A 10185-nucleotide genomic window follows, 5' to 3' on the forward strand; every position below is an offset into this window, starting at 1 on the left:
TTTTTATAAGGATCGGTTGTTAGCCTTTTCCTCAAATCATTGGATCTATACCCAGTGACGATTTTCTTTGACGCAGAAGACGCATTTGATTCGTCAAAAGATTTAAAAGGGGCCTCGAAACAGTTCAAACCAGTCATATGATTATTAAATTTTACTAAAGTGATGCGCGTTTCTCACAAATTGAGTGGGTACCTAAATATAAAATGTATTACTCAAAGCATAAGAAAAATCCCCGCAACTGACATCAAAGTGGCCTATGACATAACCACTCAATCATATACATAAAATATATATATCGCCAATGTTATTGAGTCATCACTGTCACATCTCCAATTATAATTATTTTTAGTTACAGGATGTGATTCTGGGTACATTGATATATCTACGATGGTAGTTGGAATATACAATATTTATTTTATTTTTTATCTTGGGGTGCGGGGAATCAGTCAATGCCTAAGGCCTCCAAGTCCCTAAGCCCGCCACTGTCTATGCCCTGGATCCAAACGACAAATAGTGAAAAACTAGTATATGTCAACATTGAGACGGAGGCATATTGTAAATATTGCATGCCATTGCCATCATTATGAAGCAATTTTCCTTTGAAAACAATAAGAAATAATTATCTAAAAATGAAGATACTTACTCTCCAACAAGATTTAGGCAAAAGCCTGAAGGCGCTGTTGTTGACTAAATGGGAGGAGCTTGTTAGTTCACAGTTTTAACACGTAGCCAAGAAGATGTTGTTCGAGAATACACAGGAATTCTTTTTAATATAAAGATAAATAAAAAACCCATTTTCTTAATATACCATCACTACAAATAGATACATTCAAAATGAGTGTGTGAACCACAGAACAGATTAATAAATAGAATTCAGATAGTGATACCAGACTATACCCGCAATACACTACATTTTAAAGCAGTGTTTTGAATGTGAGTGTCCTATGAAAATTAAACACATTATAGATGTGCAATGCATAAACTGAGAGTGGTTGTCAGAACTAAGGACAAGCTTCGAATGGCGTATTCTTGACACGTGTTTAAGTTTATCCCATATTCTTCCACTCAAGATCGGTTGCCTGTTACCCCACACCCGTTAGGTATTTCAGTTCCCATTAATTCTGTGTTCCCAGGTTTGAACACACCTTTCTTGTATCTACTATGAAAGCATATTATTTACGTGAGCTAATGTCATATAAAAAATTGGCGTTTTTCCCTCATTGGACAAAAACTAGTGAGAAAATCTGTGGACAAAAAGAACAAGGCGATAGGTCTAAAATTACTACTTTTCAGGAGAGCCAAAAGAAGATTGGTTTTTAGAAACAATTAAGTGTATGTGTGAAATTTCGTGATTTACAGGCGTTACTCACTCTTTTTCTCATTTAAATAGATTGTTTCTCTGAACTTATCACCCTTTTCACACTAAATTGTAATAATTCTGTGTGCAAAAGGAAAATCAGTCTAAAATCACTTCTTTTTGGGAAAGCCAAAAAAAAATTAGTTATGGACCAAATTGACCCAAAGTATGCAAAATTTTTCTATGTGAAATTTTATTTAGAGACAGTCGTTGATTCGACTTGTTCAATTTCTCATTAATATACACATGCATAGGGATTGCAATACTGAATGAAAATACCAATACCGGTATTTAGGTACTTCTTATTGAATACCGGTATTGAGATATATTTATTTAAAAATACATCTGACAACTTCTAAGACCCGCGAGTGACTGGCAAAATAGTTTGGATAAATTGAAAATTACAGAAGTAGATACCCATCTACATTTAATGCAAATGAATTTCGCAAATCTGCACGTATCATTGCTGGCCACCGAGGAAGTTGAAAGGCAACGGAAGTAAACCAGACATCGCGTAACCCGACAAAAAAAAAATACAGTTATGCTAACCTTATTATGTTAATTAATACATTTTATTTTCACTTTCAATACCGGATATATCGGTATTGTCTGATTTTTAAAACCGGTACTGAAAAATACTGGAATACTAGTTTTAAAATACCTGTATTGCAATCCCTACACATGCATTATGGTTCACTTGGCATATTCAAAACAATTCACCCTTTTCTATTCAAACACAGAATTCAACATTAACACTATACGGTCCGCGAATTTTCGCGAAGAACCTACGCCAATATCCGGTATTTTTTAATGAAAATCAACAATTTTCGATCGCGAAGTTAAAAATGATATAACTTTTGAACCTATTGATATATTTCAATAAAATTTTCAGAAAATACTTAAAATATATCAATGCATCAAATTGTGTCATTTATTTAACACTTGTCAACCTCTGGCCCGCGTTCCATAAAGGTAAAGTATATAATTTGTAAATTTTCGTAAATTGTTTATTATATGTTATTAGATTAGTTCAATTTGTTAAATATAATGTAAAGGAAACAGCCTATTGATATAAAGCAATCACAATATATTATTTTTTAATTTAAAAATGTAATAAAATATTCAAATACAAAATGTTTTACACCGCTATAGAATACGTATCAATTCATTTTTAGCGCTACTACTCATATCTCTGATTATCAAATATAATAAAATAACAAACACTTCACACAAACTGTGAAGTGTTTAAAAATAAATGCACATTCATTCCCGAACGAACACTAATCTGATTTATTGGTTTTATGGGTTTTATGGCTGAGGCAGTGCAGTGGCGTGCATATTTTCGAGTAAATTCAAATAAATAAAATGCACGCATATACATTCCCACCGTTTATTACAATTTGGTATTATTGTAGGAATCGAGACAATCCAATAACAGTGCAGAGGCGTGCGTAAAAAAATCATATAACAAAATCTATGAGCAATAGAATTGTAAAACAAACATCTACATTCCACAAAAATATTTGAATCAACACTCAATCTTATGGATAATACCTTTAGATAACTGGCTAGGCACGAAATAATTATTATCACACTAAAGCTGAAATTATTTGAAATAGTTTATAAAACTATGAATGTAAAATGAACTAACAACTAATACACTTTTTTTAAAATTATACGAAGAAAACCAATTACCAATATGTAGATGTAGAGGTACTTTACACTCTTTGGACATGTAAATAGTTTCTTTTCGAAGTTTATGTGAGGAACACACTTTACACTTTCTTCTTAAACGTTTATTAGTTGCGGAAATCCCCGGAAATATTTGATTGTGATTGAAAATTACACTAAAATCTCCGATATCTTCAGTCACTGGGAATATCTGACATACAATCCGCATAGTTTTCCTCTGTTTAAAAACGAATGGTCCTCCATTTTAAAAAGTTTTTTTGGAGATAAAACTAATAAAAAATATATATCCTAGCTGAAATATACTTAGATTAATTATTTTTTCAATGAAATTAGTGCAATATAAATAATAATAGCTATTATTTATGCAGTTACACAAGCAATAATCTCCCGAAAAAAGCGAACGAAAATGACAACGCGATACAAGTTTACATTTATAACTATTCTCATTTTCAAGTTAAGATTTCTATCATGGATGATGAAGCATGGTGGGTGGATGTTTCATGGGTAATAAACCATTAATGACAAATTATCAAATAGGATGCAATTTCATAGCGAAAAATCGCGTTCATTTAAAAAAAAAAGAATGCAGGTTCATAAATGGGTGACTACCACTGAAAAGGGTCGACAATTAAATTTCGAAGTTGAAGTGACGACACTGGAATATAACATTGAGTGTTTATTACCGTTTTTGTTTACGTCTCGTGATTCAGCCGTCTAGAAATGGGCTTGTAACTAATAAAAAAAATGGTATAGGTACAAAAAAAATACTGAATGGTATTACGTCCGCCATCTCTGTAAAAACCCCGAAATATTTTTTTTCCATCATGCTTTTACTTCTTGCACATGTCATTCAACCATCTGTCGATAGATCTTGCAACCAAATATTAAATTTCATATTTATTTTTCACAGTAAAGATATGCCTATGTGAGGACGCCACGTAGGCGTCACCGGATCGTAACGTTCGGCTTGCAAAGGATGCCAATGTGGCGTGACCGGACCGTAAAGTGTTAAAGTTGACATTCAAAAATTAACTTTAAATTTAGGAATAGTCAAACGTTGACCTATATAAGCCCAAATCCTATTAGCTAAACACAATGTATAGCTTTTTATTCGGAAGAAAATTTTTATGAGTTTAGATTGGACACTTCTTAAAATTGAGATATCTTTAAGTGGCCTATACACATGTGAGAAGCTCTCTTTTACTTGCATGTGTATAACCTTTAGTTTTAATCAGGTATTTTCGTGTAACAAATAAAATAATTATGCATGTTAATAATCATTACATACCATACATTAGCTTACTTCTAATATTTCGAGTACCAGCATAAGGTTAATAATTATTATTACAAATATGTATTAATTTACATTAATTCAATATGTACACTTTACTTATTCTAAGACATCTTTCTGTGCTTAGTCAATATTGCTTTAGAAAGATACAAAAATATATCATTACTATTATAAAACATGGTAAATGCCTCATTTAATTGTTATAAGAAATTATCTATACCAAATAACCGGTGTAATTCTAAAGCCGTATTCAACTTTTTACATCCCTCACGTCAATGAATTTGCAATATTCTTCTACCTGACAGCCCCACAGTTCTCCCTTCTCTTGACGTTCAAATTATATACTCGTGGACTTACATCAATCTTAAATAGAAATTACAGCCAATGATTCAGGTGCCAATTGGATCGCCCAGATACATGTAATTGATTCATGACATACATTGTGTTGCCAGTGTAAAAAATGCAAGTAGATTAAAACAAATATTTTGACCAACTTAATGGCTACTGTAAACAGTGTTCTCATGTATTTTCTCATTTAAAATATTACTGTAAAATATTAGAGATTGTTTTAACAGGTAACAAATGACTGATAGTATGGCTGCTCTTTAGTTGGAGCATATGGACAATACGTACCATCTACAAGAATATCTGTCATTTACTAGTATTCTTATGTCTTCCGAGGTTATACTAGTATCTCGTTGCTCTGCTGTGTACACCCTGTGGATGGTATTTAGCGACCGTCCGGGATACCGGGTTGTCTTTGCTTGAAGAATAGACAGGTCACGTTAAAACTCTCTTGAGGCATCCGTAATGCTTGACTGAACCAGTTTAACGTAATTTCTTTACTCTTAATGTAATAAAAAAGCACGTTCAGCTTTCTAATCTCTTCATTACTCTACTGCACATACAGTTTCTGTCGATCTGAGCCTTCGTAAGGTGCCATGACTCACTACCATAAAGCAGCATTGTTAGAATGCAAGCGTCTACGAATACGTGGCATTTGGTTTTAGCCGGGTACAGCCATGAGTCCCAGACTTGACGCATCAAATTGTGACTTTTTTCAAAGTGCGATCTCCTGTGATATGTATCTCGAGATATTATCAAAACTCCTGATATTTTGTCTTTTACTAATCAGGGAGAGATCTTTACCAGGACAGGAGTTATTGCACAAAACATTCAAATTGATCATAATGAAGAATGCATTTATTTTTGTAATGCAAATTTGATTTTAAAATAGGTAAATAAATGTAACTTTAAAACATCCAATGGAAATTGTATGGAAATATGTATATGATTCATTATACAACACTACAAAGTTGAGCGCTGCATTGGAATGACTACTGTTATTCAGTGTAGTAACCAAATAAACTTAATCTACTAATTTAATTTTCAGCATTAATACCATGTATGTAGAGAGTAAATGCTCAATAGAAAAACTATGTTAAACAATGCGATAAAACATTTCAAATCACACTAGGCAGTGACCATGCGCTCCATCTAAAAGTAAAAAAATTACAACATTTTTACACATGTATAAAATTGGAACAAATTTTCTGTACTACAAAAGCGAATAATTGTATTTGAAACTAAGATAGCATTACTTTTTTCACTGAAAAAAAGTTATCAAAACTAAATTTTCATCGAAGATTATAATAAGATTATTATGTATATGTTACACCGAATGTGCGAAATTGACTATTACATGAAATGGGCAAAATTTTGGCTAATTCATGTAATAGTCAAGCCTGTTGCCTTATTCATGAATTAGGTAATTTTTCTGCTGAGTACATGAATTCGCCACGGTATGGAATTCTTGAACTGTCAACACGACAGAAGAAAAAGTAAATTTAATACGGATGGTTTTATTAGTTATAATTGGACATAATATAATATTATTATTATTAGGTTAGGTTAGGTTAGGTTTTGTAATTCTGAATTAAATTATTCAACTGAATGTCCATTTTGAGGTTAGCTATCAAGTGTCAACAAACTATCACAAACATTCAATCGACCATTGAACAATTGATACCCAAGCACGAATCAAATCGCGAAAATACTTTTCAATAAAATTCTTCCGTTATCATATTATTGATTGGTTTATTTTTATATTATAATCAATCTCATTTGACACATTTGTTTAGTTGCAAAAAACACCACGGAGCGCGATCTATTTTGACCATAGATAATATAAATGTACATTTTGACCAATGCACGAGCATTTGATACATTTAGTTTAGTTGCAAAAAATAGCGCTACTATCTAATTTGTCCAAGACATGAAGTAGGCAGAAAAATTACTGCCGATTTCACGCACTCTCCAGATATTTTGTCTAATTCATGAATAAGGCAACGGGCTTGCATTTTTCATGATTTTGGCAAAATTTTGCCCATTTCATGTAATATTCAATTTCGCACATTCGGCGTAACATATATAAAAACAAAAATGCAATATTTTAAACACACAAATATGTGAATATTCAAATGTAGCAACACTAAAAAATACATGCATAGGAAAATAAAAATGTATTACAATTTAGTTAAGTACATACGCTTATCAGATTTTTTATAATGAATTATCACATGGATATGTTCTGACTAGATTTCATATCGTCTATAGACAGACGCAAACTACAATTATTTTTAGTCTGTAGACTAGGGATGGTGAACCTTTTTCTGCAAGTGTGTCAAATTATGTGTAGTGCAAAATTTATATAACATACAACAAATATTTTTATACAATTAACTAAGATATTTGATGACTTTTTTAGTCAATTTGGAGGCTTTTAATCATACACTTGTTTCAGTCACATCATTACCAACCGTCACTAAGTTTTATTTTCGATTTGATATAGGTAATTCATCAACGAAAATAATTGTTTGCAATAATACATTGAAATAAAAATCATCAAAAAATAAAATTAAATTGATCACGGTGGACGAGCGCTTATAGCGTCTTAGTGGGTTCGATCCCCGGGTCTCCCAAAATTCACATGTTATTTTTAATGTGTGTTTACACAGAGTATGGACCTAATAGGTTGAGCAAGTGGCAAATCGTTTAAAAAGATTTCGACCCTAAGCAATAAAATCCGACCGGACAGGGTGCCGCTGGGTTCGGATTACGTTTATGACACTAGTTAAGTGTCTAACTACCTTCCTAATTGGTGTTTTCGCCGACAAGATTGAAAAAGTATCCACGCATATGGTTGAAAAAAAAAACCAAGGTTTGTGAAGTAAGTAGGTACCTACCAGCGTTCATTACAATAAACAACTTCTTTTGTAGTTTATGAATTGCGACTTTTTGTGTTATGTGACTGCTCATTTAAAAATATCTATTCTCTGATATAACGAGCAAATTCAGTCGGTCCCATCTTCCTCGTAATAACCAAGTTCGACTGTATGTATCTGGTATGTAGTGCTTTTCCATTTACTTCAAACGATTAAACAAATTCTTCAATGATATTATTTTTCATTCACAACCACATTGCTATGGATACACGGTATATTTTTGAAATTATAACGTTATGTGTTTGGATGTCGATAAAATAAGAAGATACATTTTGCTACATGTAGTAGGTATAAATCTTAAAAATCATGGCAAAAGTGGTCAATACAGTACACTCTCAGTAGTCCGCCACTCGATTATCCGACAACTACTATAATCCGCCGTTATTTTTACTAGTTGAAAGCTCTATAATTCGCCGGTGTTCGATTGTCAAATTCAGTAGTCCGCCGCGTACAAGTATACAACGCAGATGAGACGGGTTTATTTTGGAAACTTCTCCTTCGTAAAACGTACGTTCATCGTGAAGAAAGTAATGTACCTGGGAAGAAAGTCCCCAACGACCGCATCACAATAATGCCGTGCTCCAATGCAACCGGGACACACAAAATGAAGCTTTTGGTCATAGGAGATCCAGGAATCCTAAGCCACTCAAGAATATCTACCTCACTGAAAAACTGGTTGTGTCAAGTGATTTACTGTTTAATATTTAGTTAATAAACTTAGTTTATAAATAGGTATGTATAATTTATTAAATACTTGATTTTGATTATAAATAAAATTTGCTAGTACAAATTTCTCAAAAAACTATTTTTACGAAATAGCTGATTTAATTTTTACCATATTTTGTATGTCTGCACTATAATCCGCCGCTCTCACTAATTGGCTGCTTGTCTGGTTTTTGGGGTGGCGGATTTCTGAGAGTGTATTGTATTATTAATTTCTATACAAAAATGCACACAAAATTTGTAGTTTGCCTGCTTGTCACTACATGAGACGCGTGTCATCGGTTCGCCATCTCTGCTATAGACATTAACAGTTTATCTACTACAAAACAATTTCTAGTCTTGCCAACATAAGGTCAAAGATAAGGGTTGAAAACCCAAAATCCCACTCGATTTTTGAATCCCGAAAAACAGGATTGAAACTGCAGGAATCCTGAGATTATTGAATTAACTTTCATACAATTAGGGATCGTTCTTATATGTATGATGTTACGTCTTAAGAGAGGGAGAGGGTCTGATATAATTTGATGAAGGAGTTAGTGGACAGGGGTTGTAAAAAATGTGATATCTACTACGAGTTATAAAGAAAATTAAATTACTAAATAATCCCATTTTCCTACTATATTGGTGATTCCTAACCTAAGATAAATGTCTATAAAAAAATTACAATGAGTGTCTATACAGATGGTACCTCAAATTCTGAACTATCCACGAATGTTATCGAGGAAAGACAAAACATTGAAGCCAATTATCTCAGTATGTATTGCGAAATTATACAGACATAATATTCTACTGATTGCGTAATTTTTACAAAAAAATATTGCTTCGTCTACAATGCAATTGTAGACATGTAAATCATACATTAAACCAAATAAACAACGTTTGACAAAAGAATTAGTAGTAAAATGATTTTACATTATTGCCACACGAGGCATACTTGAAAAATATTATGCATTGTCATAATAGTTACTAGATTTTAGCAACCTTCCTTTTAATAGAAGAGATTTACAACAGCCATATTGCAACAAGTCACGATGTTGTGTAAACAAACATCTGAATACATGATTAAGTATTCATTACGATATTTGATTAATTATTATTACATATTATCACAATGTGCTTAGTTTACTATACTAATGATGTACAAACAGAATCGAAATATACCTACATATTATAAGAAAACAGTGGTGAAGACTCCAGAATATATTATAACGACTGCTTAATCTACAAACCAGCTAACTGCACTTTTGACTAAAAATGGGATTTGATGGCATTTTGTTATAAAGCATGTTTTCTATGCTCACACAAAATTTCAAACTCCTGAACCTATAAATAAATGCGTTATCGTTCTTCACACAAAACATCCAACTGCAGGTGCCAAATTTTCAATATCGATGGTGCAGATCACAAACCTTCTATGTCAAATTTTATGATTTTGACTTTATGGTATCAAAAAATCAACAAAAAATTAACGCATCTGTTGAACTTTACCTCCTATGTCAAAGAGAAAAATAGCCGAGTTTATTGGTCTTTTAATTAAAACTCCTATGTCATATTCATCGTATTATGCTGCAAATAAATCAGTTTTAACCTTCCCCTGTAAAATCGTATTTTTTGACTAAGGAGGTTTGTGATCTGCACCATCGATATCATAAATGGAACTACTCCGCTCTTTATATAGTTTTTCTTTATATATAAAGGGAAGCTAAAATAGTGTATTAATTCATAGTGGAGCTTATTTGTAAAAAAAAAAAAAAACCAAGTGTATTTTTGGAATTGTTAAATTCCGTTTGATATTTAAATTATTAAGTTTTTTCTTCTTCCTGAACAATTTGCCGAAA

The sequence above is a fragment of the Rhyacophila brunnea genome, unplaced genomic scaffold, assembly GCF_057557595.1.
Source record: "Rhyacophila brunnea isolate RB1 unplaced genomic scaffold, BYU_Rbru_1.0 scaffold_9, whole genome shotgun sequence".
NCBI lineage: Eukaryota > Metazoa > Arthropoda > Insecta > Trichoptera > Rhyacophilidae > Rhyacophila > Rhyacophila brunnea.